This window comes from Orycteropus afer, unplaced genomic scaffold (assembly GCF_000298275.1).
Source record: "Orycteropus afer afer isolate SDZICR_OR568_19922 unplaced genomic scaffold, OryAfe1.0 scaffold00067, whole genome shotgun sequence".
Lineage (NCBI taxonomy): Eukaryota > Metazoa > Chordata > Mammalia > Tubulidentata > Orycteropodidae > Orycteropus > Orycteropus afer.
This window is the reverse complement of record NW_006921654.1, coordinates 2,161,434-2,175,903: the sequence shown is the minus strand read 5'-3', so window position 1 is coordinate 2,175,903 and position 14,470 is coordinate 2,161,434.

Genomic DNA, 14,470 nt, shown 5'->3' with positions numbered 1-14,470 from the left:
TGTCATTCCCGGCATAGTAGATCATATGGTTGTCTGATTCAAAATGGCCAAAACCAGTCCATTTCAGCTCACTAATGCCGAGGATATCAATCTTTATGCATTCCTTTTCCTTTTTGACAACTTCCAGTTTTCCTCTGAGGGTTAGGAGAGGGAATTTTCCAGGAGGACTTCCTGGAAAAGGTGGGTAGAGAAGTGGGCTGTTACTGATAAGTGGGAACAAAACTGATGGAATGAAATCAGGCTGGGGTCTTCCTAGAAACTTTGGAGAAGATATATAAAAGGTATATAAAATTGTGAGTACTCAACCAAGCAAAAGTCATACTAGGTGAGTCATGAGGCCAGACACCAGACATCTTTAAATGCCAGGCTAAGACACAGGGCTTTCCAACCAAGGCAACTAATGGGGAGACTCTGAATGCCGAGTGGGGCCATGCCTTACGAATAGCTTTTTGTGAAGAACAGTCTGGTAGTCTATAGGAACATGAGCTGATTGGACAAGACGAGTTAGCAAGCACAGAGGCCAGACAGAAATGTCTTACTCCAAGTTAGCTATTTTTCTGCTGAAAGAGAGGAAAAAAAAAAAAAAAAAAAATCCCAGCTTCCAATGAACTGCCTTTTATTATGACACAAAAGCCATAAAAGTAGTGATGTATATAAAAGCTGAGCAGGATGTTTTTAGCGGCTTTATGAAATAAAAACAGCAGTAGATAGTTAAAATTGGAATGCCCCACATCATGTTATAACCATCTGAGTTTGAAACTTGCAGCAGCAATGCAATCATATTTTTATAGCTCTAGTTTGGTCCTTTCCCTCAGATAACTGAGCTAGGGATGAGAAGGGAAAACCCAGCAAATCAATGTCATTGAATAGCAAGGGATGAGAGTCTTTGAATTTCAATGGCCATGGCAGTTACCACTTTGTTAAAAGAATCATTATTCCCCAAAATCAGAAATATGCATGCTTTGAATAAGGATAAGATTTCCACTCGGGAAATCAGGCTCCCCAACACAGTCATATGACTGGTAAAAAACTCACTGCTGTCGAGTCGGATCCAACTCATAGCAACCCCTCCTTGGGTTTCCAAGGCGGTATCACATGGAAGTAGATTGCCTAACCTTCCTTCCGAGGAGTGGCTGGTGGGTTTGAACTGCCATCCTTCTGGTTAGCAGTCAAATGCCTTAAGCACTCTGCCACCACAGCTCCCTTATGACTGGTTGGAAGCAGCGATGCCACTGTTATTTCATTCAGCCACCATCACTATTGTAGGGAAAATGATTTTCATAGATTCCTAGATGTAGACACTGAGGTCCAGAGGGATTTGGAACTGTGCCCATGGTCAAACAGTGAAGACAAGGAATCCCCCACAAGGTCTCTACTTGTCAGGGGCAACAGATTTTGAAGAAGGAGCAGCATTGGAATCTGTGGTTAATTAATCCACGAATAACAGCCTCGTTTGTCATGAGACCACAACTGGGTGGTACCCAGTTACTTCTCCTGAACGTTTTAACGAAAGATTCTATAGAAGAATCCTGATCAAAAGAAGGAAAATGCAGAATGGAATTTCAAATCCTCATGGAATCCAGACTTCTGAAATTATTGAGGCTGGATGAACCCCCAAAATTATTGTTCTGAGATAAGCTTTAAGCCATGAACGCAAAACATCCCCTCAAGTCTTCTTTAAACCAATTAATTGTTTAGCTTCATTAGTGAATAAGGTCTGCCTCAGCAGTGTGCTCTTTTAAGAACTATTGATATGGGAACAACTGACAACAGCAACTCAGAAGATTAGATGGGAAACTTAGAGGGCAGTGAGTTTATGTTAACAAGGGAGGAACAATTGGGAAAAGGGGGGTGGGGATGGTGGCATAACCTGAGGAATATCATCATCACTGAATCGGACACAGAACTTTTGAATTGGTATATATTCTCAATGATAATAAAAAATAAATTATAAAGAAAAAAGACGTGGAATCCCAGGATGCATCCTGAGATAGATTCTATATCATACGTGCTGTCCATCAATGTCACAAAAAGCTTTCCGTGAGCTTTGATTTTCCCCTTGCTGGTCTCGAAAGATCGAAGCATCTTTCTGAAGCTGTCATTGTGGGGCTCAGCCTAGACTGCTTCTTTGCATTTGTTCATCTGTGGATGCGCTAAAAGCTGCTTGAGGCTTTTAGCAAGGATTCCTTCCCATTCATTAGTCAAAGTTATCTGTCCAGGATGTTGTGTTGGCTGGGCATGGAGGCTGACACTTGTAGTGATTACACCATCAGCTGAAGGGCGTTTTGCTCAAGATAAATGATTTGTTTGTGGTATGTCCTACACTGCATGACCCATATCCTACAGATGTGCTTTGATTTTTGTTTCTCCCCTCCCTCTCCCACTGCAACTTGGAGTTACTCAAATGACATGCTAATTTTGAAAATTCATCATTTTGAGGAAGAAATGAAAGCTAAGACACATACAAGATACCTCCACAACTCTTTAATTTTTCACAACAAACTTGCAAAGGTGTGTTGATGACCTTCTGCTTAGGGAGGAATATGCGGCCTGGAGAGGCCATATGACTGTTGATAAAGGGCAGCTCAGAGATTGAAACTGAGGTGGGGCTAACTCCTAATAACCATTGGAACAACCTCATTAAATTCCCACTGCTCAAGTTTCTAGCCCCTTCACCTGGCACAAATATGCACAAAAGACGTTTTTGATTTGGTGGCATTCTAGTCTGTGGAGGGGAAGATATTTATAGTCTCTTCATGTGTTGTGTTAATAGAGAAAATAATGCTGTTCAAGTCAAGCACTGTTCCTGAGCACCTTTAAGAAGTTCTAAGAAATGAGATGGATATTTGAGTGAGAAGAAGGGCTGGGACTGAAAGTCTAGGCTCCGTGGTCAGCCAGGGTTGGCCTCTTTGGTCAATGCTTTACTGACTGTGTGAATGGTAATTGTACCTGCCTCTAAGGGGATTGTGAGAATAAAATGACATGATGCCTGTGAGCTGGGATAGCTCCATGCCTGGTACCTACTAAAAGTTCCAATCATGGCACCATCAACCTTGACTTTCAATTCTTGCTCATACCTCATTCCTTCTAAAAGGCTCTGAAATCCTTGGGGACAGAATGTCTCCAGAGTACATCAAGACCCACATTGAGTTCATCCAGAAAACACATCCTAAATACCACCTCTGGAGTTTTCCTTTTCCTACCCACCAGCCACTCCTCAGAAGGATGATGGGGCAATCTACTTCTGTAGTGATACTGCCTCAGAAACCCAAGGAGGGGTCGTTATGAGTCGGGTCCAACTCGATGGCATCTAACAACAACAACAACAATACATTTTTCTAGAAGTCTTGCAACCTCTATCATGGAAGACAGCATTTGCTATTTCTGAAGGACATGTTTCCATGAGAACCACCATAGGTCCCTCTGGAAGGGCTCTGATACACTCTCTCTCCTTACCTGCTCATTTGACATAAGTCTCCAAAGCAGGACTGCTAGATAAAACACAGGGTGTCCAGATACATTTACATTTCAGGTGAAACTTTGTAAGTATTTCATATTTGGGCCATATTTATACTAAAAATATTTGGGACATACTTAAAAAAATTGAAATGCAAAATTAACTGGGCATCCTGCATTTTTAATTTGTGAAGTATGGCAACCCTATTCCTACGGCTCACACATCACAATGATTGTGAGGATGTTGCAGGCCCGGGCAGAGTTGCATTCTGTACAGAGGGTCACTATGTGTCAAAACCAACTTGATGGCACCTAACAATAACAAAACTCCAAAGGCCCAGGGAACCCACTGGGACAGAATATCAGTTTTGGATTCCAACAGATCTAGGGGTTCAAATCCTCATCCAGTCACTTACTGGCTGTGTGATTTTGTCACTTAATCTGTTTAATGTGAAAACTCTATCCATGTAAAGCAGAATACTGACATGAGGACATCCCTCTTAGCACTGCTGAAAAGAGAAAGTGAAATGGCATAGACCGATATGACTGATACGCCTCCCAGCACATACAGCCATGCCACACCGGTTAAACAACCTTTCCATGCTGTTTGGCAAAGCACTAAACAGTATTACTCCCCGAAGCAGTACAGACCTATCCTTGCTATTATTTCTCAAGGTCATCCAGCTGGAAGCTGATGCATTTGAGATTGTAATTCAAGTATCCAGACTCGCTCTCCAGGGCTAACTCTGATGTCTCACTCTCTGGAAGCCTCTCTCATGTGAGTAATTGTTGTCTTCAGTCTACTGTATGGAATCTCAAAATGAAATGTAATCCCAAAGTTTAAAGTGTGACCCACTGGGTCCCTGGGACCAAAATTCCTCAGGAAAGCACTTTTCTCTGTTTTGATTTTGCTCCGAGAGGGGAAATAGATTCTAGTTCAAAGGAGGAAGGAGAGGGTGATGGTACAGCCAAGGTCAGTGTCTACAACAGCCATAGATCATTGGACACAAACCATGAAGAAGCTCTCACGTTTGGCATTCAACATTTGAACTTTAGGATGCCTATCAAATCTTCAAGATGTACATTGTGTTATACCCAATTACAAAGGAGGAAACCGAGGCTTGGTGGACTTAGGCAATCTTCTCCCAAAATCACACAGCTTGCAAATGGCAGAGCCGGGGTCTCAGCCCAAGCCCGACTTGACAATGGCCATTTCTTTTCACTGCTCATCACTGTTTCAGCTTGTTTTTCTGCCTGTGTCTGAGCAACACAAAGCAGATAAAGAACAAAAGGATCTGGTTTGTGCGCCAAGACCGTGCCTCCCCTGTCACCACGAGAAAGGGGGAAAGAAACAAGGTCTTGTTAAATGTTTGTATTCCCTTAGGGACCGCAGCCAGGAATGCTGGCCTGGCTGGACACACAATGCTGAAGTGTTCAGTGTTTCACCGGCCCGTCCACTTTCTCTTTGGTCACAAAAGCCATTCATTGCCCCAGTACAGCAGGTCTCTTGTTCCAAGCCTGAGAAATCCCCTCAGGATAGTGTTCTGCTGGCCGAGGGGCCATGCAGGTCCTGGAGGTAGTGGTCTGACCCAGGCCTGCCACTTGCTTATTGCCATGTTGTGGCCTAGAGAGGGTGAGCTGGATCATGCTGATGACCAATGACCTACCTGTCCAGGTAACAAGTACCTGTCATGCTATGACCTGACCCACAATCAGATCACAGGGTGCCCCAGTGTGGCCATAGCAACAGAATAAAGGGCACTTCCCTCTAAGTCTACACTTGAAGTTCTGGGTCTACTGCATATAAAAAACCTTATCATCAGCACCATCAAGGTTGTGGCATTGTCGCTGGCAGTTAACACTTGTCTTAGTTACCAAATGCTGCTATAACACAAATACCACAAGTAGGTGGCTTTAAAGAAGAGAAATTTATTTTCTCACAGTCTAGGAGGCTAGAAGTCTGAATTTCAGGTACTGTATATAGGGGAAGGCTCTCTGTTGGCTCAGGGGGAAGGTCCTTGTCATAGCTTCTAGTCCCAGTAGTCCTCAGTTCCCTGTGAGCTTCACATGACATCTACCGTCCCCCATCTGTGCTCTGTGTGGCTCCTTATAACTCAGAAGTGATTAGGGTTAGAACCCACCCTACACTGATATCCCCTCCCCAGTATAACACAGAAAACCTTATTTTCAGACAAGATTACATCCACAGGTATAGGGGTTAGGATTACAACACATATTTTAGGGAACACAATTCAGTCCATAATAATCCTTACACATTGTACAACAAGTTCTAGGAATGAAGGGACTGGCTAAAGATGAATAAAGCACAGTCCTCCCCCGCCTCAACCCCAAATTTGGCAAGAGGTACAGAACCCTCATGGGAAGTGCAGAGAAGAGCCCACGGGGAACATAAAAGACAGGACGACAGTGCGGGGTGGGGGCTGCTGCTTCAGGAAGGCTTCTGAGAGCAGGCAACATCCCAGTCAAATCCTGAAGAGTAAGAAACAATTTTCCAGGCAGAGAGACTGGACAACACAAGCGCCAGTAAAAGAGTATGTGCAAAGATCCAGGTCAAAAGAGAGCAGAAAACCAGAAAGCAAACCTGTTGCTGTTGAGTCAATTCCAACTCATGGCAACCCCATCCCCGTGTGCTACAGACTAGAGCTGCTCCTCAGAGTTCTCATCTGTAATCTTCATGGAAGCTAATAGCCAGGCCCTTCTTCTGTGGTGATGCTGGGTAGGCTTGAACCACCAACCTTTGGGTTAGCAGCCCAGCACAAACCATTTGTGCCACCCAGGGATGTTAGAGAGAACATTTTAAAACCTTTTTATGGTCAAGCCTCTGGTGAGAATGGAAGACCTGCTCTACTTTGTATGAAATACAGATACACGTATAATCATCTTACAAGAAAACTTCAATTTTGAGTTTTGTTATATGACTGTTTTTATAATTTAATCTTCATTATGTTGTTGTTGTTAAGTGCCATCGAGTCGTTTCTGACTCATAGCGACCCCATGCACAGCAGAACGAAACACTGCCCGATCCCACGCCAGCCCCACAATCCCTGCTATACTTGAGCTCATCATTGCAGCTACCATATCAATCCATCTCGTTGAAGGCCTCCCCCTCTTTCGTCAACCCTCCACCCTACCAAGCATGACATCCTTCTCCAGGGAATGGTCCCTTCTTACAACATGACCAAAATAGGTGAGATGAAGTCTGGCCATTCTCGCTTCCAAAGAGCATTCTGGCTGCACTTCCTCCAGGACAGATCTGTTAGTTCTTTTAGCAGTCCATGGTACTTTCAGCATTCTTCATTATATTTGTATTTAATTGTTAATTGTGTTACAGTTGACTAGTTATAATGCATTGGTGCATAGATGCTTCATTAAATGTGTATCCATTTTGTTTGATCGGTTTTCTTTTCAAATATTTGATTCAATATGCCTGGCCTTTCCAAGCCTTGGAGCCTTGTGAAGGCCCTTGATGATGTCATTGGCCCCAAGCTCTCTGTCTATAGGGCTGAGAGCATGAATCAGCTCTGAAAACGAGGGAATATTTCCAGGGAATTGCATTAGGAGCTCTGATAGCATAGTGCCTAAGGCACTTGACTGCTAACCAGAAGGCTGGCAGTTCAAACCCACCAGCCACTCCTCAGAAGAAAGATGGGGCAATCTACTTCCATAGTGATAATGCCTTGGAAACCCAAGTAGGGGTCACTATGAGTTAGGTCCGACTTGATGGCACATTAACAACAACAACAACAGTTTATCTAAGGTGTGGACTGTGAATGTGTACAGGGAAAGTGAGGGCTGGGGGTTAGGTATGTGGGGGGAAGAATACTTCCTTCTTGAGAGAAGAGAGGAGGTAGGCAGGCAGGGATCAGGGCCCTCAGGTGCTGGTATGTCAAACTGGAAGGAGCCTTGGTGACACAATGGTTAAGCACTTAGCTCCAAACCAAAAGGTTGGCAGTTCAAACCCACCCAGGGCTCCATAAGAGAAAAGACCTTGCAATCTGTTCTCAAAGACTGTAGCCTAGGAAACCTTATGGGCCAGTTCTACTCTGTCATTTGGCCTCACTAGGAGTTGAAATCTACTCAACACCACCCAACAACAACCCAACACACCAAGCTGGTGGGGGCAGCAGGGAGAGGACAGGGGTGGTCCATTGCAGAATTCTCCTCTCTTTAGGGAGGCCTCATTCCACTCCTGGCTAGCACACCTTACGTACAGCCAGCACCTGGCCCTCAGTGGAGGCTTGCACGTTGCTGTGCTGCTGCATAGGTTTCAGTGGAGCTTCCAGACTAAGACAGCTTGGGAAGAAAGGCCTGCTCTCACTCTGTTGTTCATGGGTTGCCATGAGTTGGGGCTGACTGGTGGCAGCTAACAATACTAAAATCCTCACGTCAATCTGAGGACTTCAGTCCAAAAGAAATGGGGAGTCACTGGAGGATTTTCAGTTGGGAAATAACAGGATGCAGTTGCAGTTCAGAACAATCACTTGCTCGGCGGTGTGGAGGACGCCGTAAGGTGGGAAGAGGTGAAGGGGCTGCCGCAAAATTCCAGCCCAGAGAGTATCAAGGAGACCTAACTACAACACAGAGGTGGGATGGAGGGAGATCGTGGAAAGTGGATGGAAAGAGGGCTGCAGAGAAGAGGTGGTCTGGGGAGCAGAGTCTGGACCATGCTGAGTCAGGGGGCTGCTGGCCTGGACAACTCTGTGATGTGTGGGAACCTCCATAAAAACCAGGATGCTGGGCCACCTCATCCATCCAGGCTGTAACCAGAGGCAGGAGGTATCCGCTAGCACCTTGGGGCTTTTCCTATCGAACAAAGAAAACGTGAGAGTCAGGGGCTTGACCTCTGACCCTGGCTGGTCAAGGGCCTGCTAAAAGCGCTTATTAAAATGTCAGCAGCCATTTCTTCCGTGGGAATGTCTTTCTCTCTCAGCCCCTGGCCTGTGCCTGCCCCAGGAGGGAGCCAAGGGGTCAGCGGTAGGTGATGCCAGAGTCCTTGCTTCCTGCTGCTCTGGGGTGTGAAACCTGAGGGCAGGAAGCTCCCAGAGACTGTGGACATGAGCAGCACCAATGAGCCCCGCAGATGCACAAGCGGAGCCTGTGGTCTCAGGCAAAAGTTAGTCATCGTGTTGAACAACCTGAGTGACAATGATGATGCTGTTGTTGTGTGCCATCAAGGTCCATTCTAACTCACAGTGACCCTGTGTGACAGAGTAGACCTGTCACAGAAGTAGACCACCAGGCTTTCCTCCAAGGTGCCTCTGGGTGGGTTTGAACCACTAACCTTTTGGTTAGTAGCAAGTGCTTAACCTTTTGTGGCCATGCAGGGACTCCTGACACTGATGCCAGGTGATGACATTTGAGCACTCACTGTGTACCTGGCACTGAGCTAAGCACAGTATATGTGATTTAATCCTTACATCTCACTGAATCTCATGTCATGTTGTTCTCTTGAGTCATCCAGTGAGTGGCTCTCCACTGAGGCAAGTTTTCTTCCCCAAAGGGATAATGGCAATGTCTGCAGACATTTTTGGTTGTCATCACTGGAGTGGTAGTGGTGGTGCTATTGGTATCTAGTGGGTAGGGGCTTCAATACACAGGACAGCCCCTATCACAAAGCATTATCCGGTCTCAAATGCCAATAGTTGAGAAACTCTGATCCTTGGGATGAAATAAATGTCCAACCAATACTTACATGGCTTTGGAATGAATACTTTGCCCCACTCCCATAGTGGATTCAAGAATTGAATTGAATCTCTCTTAAAGGTGTTGTTGTTGTTGTTGTTGTTATGTGCCGTCGAGTCGGCCCCGACTCATAGCGACCCCTCCTTGGGTTTCCGAGGCAGTATCACTACGGAAGTAGGATTGCCCAACCTTCCTTCCGAGGAGTGGCTGGTGGGTTTGAACCGCCAGCCGTCTGGTTAGCAGGCAAGTGTCTTAGCCACTATGCTACCAGAGCTCCCTTAAAGGTGTTAGTACCATCATTTTCCCTGCTATGTCTTGGCTCAGTGGTTAAGCACTCAGCTGCTGATCAAAAGGTTGACAGCTCAAACCACCAGCTGCTCTGTCAGGGAGAGATGAGGCAGTCAGCTTGTATGAACATTTACAGCCTTGGAAACCCTATGGGACTGTTCTACTCTGTCCTGGAGGGCTGCTAGGAGTTGCAATTGACTCAATGGCATTGGGTAGTCTTGGCTCAGTACATCTTTTATTGGGAAGGAAGTCACATCCCAGTGTTTTCACTTGGACAATAACTAAACTTGGGTGGGGAAGCTTTTCTTCTTAAGAGAATTGTGAATGTTTTGGTACTTCTTTAAAAATCACAGCTTGGGATATTTGCTGGGAAGTCTACAGACAGTGCTGATTTGGTCCCAGGTGCCTGGTGTGGCCGCCCTAAGGAAATCAGTCTGATTCCAGAGAAAACAATTAGAAGCATGTGGCTTTCCATTCACCACTGTTTTTAGAAGCACTGCCAAAACATTTGAGATGCAGACAAAGGGGTCATTCATGCCCAGCGCCCACACTGGGGGAGGAAGGTCCCTTGGAGGGAGAGAGGCAGGCGGTCTGCTGGCTCCCATCACCAGGGCTTTATTTATTAATGGGGGGAACACAATTTAGGGAATCAGTGAGGGGCCAAACACTGCCGCTGGGCAGAGAGAAGGCCGTCAACATGTCCCTCCCTCTGTGCCTGGGGTCCTTGGCATGGAAGGGCTTACCACCTAATTAGTGTCCTTCTGAATGTGCAAAGGCAGATGCCCACAAGGACTTTCTTTGACTGTTTAATTACAGTGGGAGCTCCTTTGTCTTAGAACAGATGAGAAGCTGCCAGTCCAATACTATACCATGGTGGAGCGTCACAAAGTTTCCTAATGAGGTGGTTTTCCTTTGTTTCTATTATGCCTTGAAGGGAGAATGAGCTATTTGGCTATGTTCCCTGAAAATGTACCAGTGGAAGTAGTGACCTGTTGATTGTCAGGGACTTAGAGAAGTGAGAGCAATTCCAACCTAAGCAGGAAGGTTTCTGAGCATCAAAGCACAAAGACAGTTCAAGAATGAAATAGAGGAAGGAGAGAGCTCCTGGTTTAGCTGTAAGATGCTCTCCAGCCCTGGGATTTGAAGCTTACAAATAAACAAGACTTGACTGCTAACCAGAAGGCTGACAGTTCAAACCCACCAGCCACTCCTCTGAAGGAAGACTGGGCAATCTACTTCCGTAGTGATACCGCCTCGGAAACCCAAGGAGGGGTCACTATGAGTACGTGGTTCAAATGGTTAACATGTCCGCCTGCTAACTGAAAGACTAGAGTTTCGACTCCACCCAGAGGTGCCTCAGAAGAAAGAGCTGACAATCTCCTTCCGAAAAACCAGCCACTGAAAACCCCATGGAGCCCGGTTCTACCGTGATGCACGTAAAGTTGCCAGGAGTTGAGACTGACTGGATGGCAACTGGTTTCCTTTTACTGAAGCTATAAAAAAATACCTGGTACATTTTAGTAGCTTAATATTTATTAAATGATTAATTCAATGGACAAATGAATGAGAAGTGTTGCTGTCCCAAGGCCCATTGGATACTTAAAGAATAAATATTTTAGCATAAATTTCCCATACAAATGCAAAAAATCCCTCCCTGAATTGAAGTTAGTAATCAAATCCTCTTTTGAAGCTGGTATTGGGTTATGGAAAGTGTCCTTGGCTTTGCAGGAGCAATGGCTTTCTTTCTCTTTATATATACTCTTGTTTTATACTCTCTAAGCTTCAGGGAAGATATTTGGGAAACAGTAATTTTGAGAGCTTAGAAAAACTATAAGCTAAAAAAAACTATTGTTATTCTTTCCCTTGGAGTAGATTACTGGGTAAATGCTGGGTTGTAACAACTAGGATTGAAAGCCTAATATAAAAGCCCAAACAAAGGGAAGTCAAGCCCAGGGCAACATGTAAGTCAGAGGAAATTTCCTTGCCTATTTAATTTAAAGCAAAGCAACAGAACATGGTGTGTGGAAGGTGAGTTTTAATGATGAAAAGTTCAGAAGTTTGCACATGGGCTCCTCTGTTCTGCCAATGACTTTCTGGGTGGCCTTGGACAATCACTTCCTCTCTGAACCTCTCCTGTAGAAAGGAAATAGTAATATCTTTGCAGCATGATGTTTGAGGTATTTCTGAGACCCCATGGGAATTACACATGGATGCTATTTACAGACTGTAGAATTCTATAGCATAAACTATTTTTATGATCAGTTTTCCTATTGACCATCTTATTTCAACCTCCAACCCCAAACATTGGTTTTTGAACTTGCAATCCTCTACTAGCTCCTCACTAATGAAATTCTACTACTTCTATACTAAAAATCCTTCTGAAACTTGAAAAGAACACATTATTTCCATTAAGTATCAGAGAATCTACACATTCACTATTAGTTTATTTGTAGATATCTGCCAAAACAGCCATAAAGCAGGGGGAAAAGCATTGGGAACAAATGTCAGAGAACATGAAAGTTAGTGTTTTCTGTCCTTCTCTCTATTCTCCCTTCCTCTTCCTCTCTCCCGTCCTGTAAGTATTTACATGCCAAACATGCATTATATCCAGTGATACAAAATCAGTAAGACTGAATTCCTGATGTCAATGACTTCAAAATGTACTGTGGTGGAAGTCAAGTCAACAGAGCATTGAAACAAGATTACGGAATGTGCCCAAACCTGGCTGGATTGGGTGATGTCAAGGAAGACTTGGAAGAGGACATGGCTGGTTTGGATTTTGAAGAGTGAGTAGGAAGTTTGAAGGAAAGAAAGGGTGGGTGAGAATGCAGGCCAAGGAAATTTCACTTGTTTCCAGACAATTGAAAGAAAGGGTGTTTATGAGCACATTCTAGGGAATAAGACAAAAAACAGTAAACAGAGGTCAACAGGTAAGGAAGGTTCTTCTCAGCCATGAAGTGGTAGGTTTCATTTAAGCTTTACTGGAAACCATGCAAGAACCAATTGCTGTGATCCAGTTGGTATTTCGAAACATCACTTGGTTATCTGTTGGAGATGGGATTAGAATAGGGAGAAAAGAGGCAGGAAGACCAGTCTAAGGGTTGTTGCAATGCCTTAAGTGAAAGACAGTGGGTAAGATGAAGGCCATTCAAGTGGGAACACAGAAAAAGATATCTGAGATCCAGTATGGAAGTACATCAGACAAGAGCAGATGAATGTGAGCCAGAGAGAGAGCAGAAGGCTTCCTTGTTCTGCCCCTTTCTAAAGCTGTGACCTCAGAGAAATCACTTTGCCTCCTTGAGCTTCAGTTTTTCTAATGTATAAAACCACAAGATTAGAGTTTACTTTTGTAAATAATGTGTGCTTTGGGCCCAGATGTCTCCATCTTTTGGTAGAGAATATTCCAGGTAAAGGGATAATTGGTTTGTCTTTACACATGAGACAAAATTTTAAGAAGACAAAGAAACTGGACATATGCCTATTCTTTCCAAACTGTGCACAGAAGCAAATAGCACCATTACCTTGTCCAGATCCTAGCATGTTGAGTTAAGAAAGGGCTTTAATGGGCCAGTCAGCCTGAAGGCTTATAAATTTACTACAATGAAATTTTTTGTTATTCCTCTTTGGATATCTTTTCAAAACTAATCTAGAAACAATAACATCCATACAGGAATCTAGGGAACATACAATAATTCCTTGGTTGTAACCCAAAATATGATGGAGAGGGCTTGCCACACAGAGTTCACCAGAGTTGATATCTTGACTTTACCTTCCACCCTCCACACACACACACAGACACACACACACACACAATATACCCAACTGATGATGTCTTCCATTCCTGTGACTTTATCACCTGTAATTTGAACAGGTGTAGTTTCAGATGGCTGAGAAACAGCTGCAATTCACTGGGAGATATTTGCAGCTTCCTGTGGGTCTGTTTTTTCCAGTTGTTGTTGTTGTTGTTAGGTGCCGTTGAGTCATTTCCGACTCGTAACGACGCTATGCACAGCAGAACAAAACACCGCCGGTCCTGAGCCAGCTCCATGATCCTTGCTATGCTTGAGTCCATCACCACTGCCACTGTGTCAATCCATCTCCTTGAGGGCCTTCCCCTCTTTCATCAACCCTCCACTTTACCAAGCATGACATCCTTCCTCCAGGAAATGGTCTCTTCTGACAACATGACCAAAATATGTGAGACTCAGTCTGGCCATTCTCCCCTCCAATGAGTATTCTGGTGGCACTTCCTCCAGGACAGACCTGTTAGTTCTTTTAGCAGTCCACGGTACTTTCAGTATTCTTTGCCAATACCACAGCTCAAAAGCATCAACTCTTTTTTGGTCTTTCTTATTCATTGTCCAGCTCTCACATGCATGAGACGATTGAAAATACCATGCCTTGTGTCAGTCACACCTTAGTCCTCAAGGAGACATCTTTGCTCTTCAGCACTTGAAAGAAGTCCTTTGCAGCCAATTTTCAGTGCTATACGTCATCTGATATCCTGACTACTGCTTCCATTGGTGTCAACTGTAGAACCAAGCAATGGGAAGTCTTTGACAATTTTAATCTTTTCTTCATTTATTGTAATGTTGCTTATAGGACCAGTTGTGAAGATTTTTGTTTTCTTTATATTGAGATGTAATCCATACTGCAGACTGTATTCTTCGATCTTCATCATTAACTACTTTAAGTCATCCTCACTTTCAGCAAGCAAAGTTGTGTCATCAGCATATCGCAGGTTCTTAATGATCCTTCCTCATATAGTCCAGCTTCTCGGATTATTTGCTCAGCATACAGATAGAATTAGTATGGGGAAAGGATTCAACCCTGACACACTCCCTTCTTGATTTTAAACCATGTAGTGTTCCTTTTTTCTGTTTGAATGACAGCCTCCTGGTCTACGTACAGGTTCCTCATGAGTACAATGGAGTGTTCTGGAATTCCCATTCTTCTCAATGTTATCCACAATTTGTTATGATCCACACAATCACATGCTTTTGCATAGTCAATGAAACACAAG